This window comes from Galeopterus variegatus, unplaced genomic scaffold (genome assembly GCF_000696425.1).
Source record: "Galeopterus variegatus unplaced genomic scaffold, G_variegatus-3.0.2 Scaffold365, whole genome shotgun sequence".
NCBI lineage: Eukaryota > Metazoa > Chordata > Mammalia > Dermoptera > Cynocephalidae > Galeopterus > Galeopterus variegatus.
In genome coordinates, this window is record NW_007726476.1 from 547,044 (window position 1) to 548,282 (window position 1,239).

General features: G+C 35.1%; 1 protein-coding gene across 1 annotated transcript in view; it reads right to left on the reverse strand.

The window, feature by feature from the left end:
- DNAH14 (dynein, axonemal, heavy chain 14) overlaps positions 1-1,239 on the reverse strand; it is a 390,354-nt gene that overhangs the window by 271,105 nt on the left and 118,010 nt on the right. The window lies entirely within an intron of this gene.

Below are 1,239 nucleotides of genomic sequence, written 5' to 3' on the forward strand. Positions count from 1 at the left end.
AATGATTACCCCAGAAGAATGGAAAGATGGCAAGTGAACAACCTAACTCTGTTCCTTAAAGAACTAGAAAAACAAGAACAATCTAAACCTAAAGATAGCAGATGGAAAGAAATCATCAAAGAGCAGAACTTAACGAAATTGATACCCAAAAAACAATACAAAAGATCAACAAATCAAAAAGTTGGTTTTTTGAAAAGACAAATAAAATTGATAAACCATTAGCATGGCTAACAAAAAAAAGAAGAGAGAAGATTCAAATAACAAAAATTAGAAATGAAAAAGGCGATATTACAACTGATCCATCAGAAATACAAGGAATCATTCGAGACTACTATAAACAACTATACGCCAAGAAGTTTGAAAATCTGGAGGAAATGGATAAATTTCTGGACACACACAAGCTACCAAAACTGAGCAAGGAAGATGTAGAAAATCTGAACAGACCAATAACAATGGAAGGAGATTGAAGCTTCATCAGAAAGCTCCCCAAAAAGAAAAGCCCAGGACCAGACGGTTTCACAGCAGAATTTTACCAAACATTCAAAGAGGAATTGACACCGATTCTTTACAAACTATTCCAAAAGATTGAAACTGATGCAAATCTCCCAAACTCATTCTACGAAGTGAACATCATCCTGATACCAAAACCAGGCAAAGATATAACCAAGAAAGAAAACTACAGGCCGATATCCTTGATGAATTTGGATGTAAAAATCCTCAATAAAATACTAGCAAACAGAATACAACAACACATATGTAAAATTATTCACCACGATCAAGTGGGATTCATCCACACTGATCAATGGAATAGAATAGAGAATCCAGAAATCAATCCACACACTTACTGCCATCTGATCTTTGACAAAGGCACCAATCCTATTCACTGAGGTAGGGACTGCTCTTCAGCAAATGGTGCTGGGATAACTGGATATCCATATGCAGGAGAATGAAACTAGACCCATACCTCTCACCATATACTAAAATCAACTCAAAATGGATCAAGGATTTAAATATACACCCTGAAACAATAAAACTTATTAAAGAAAACATAGGAGAAACACTTCAGCAAATAGGACTGGACACGGACTTCATGAATATGACCCCAAAAGCACAGGCGACCAAAGGAAAAATAAACAAATGGGATTATATCAAACTAAAAAGTTTCTGCACAATCAAAGAAACAATTAACAGAGCTAAAAGACACCCAACAGATTGGGAGAAATTATTTGCAAAATATAC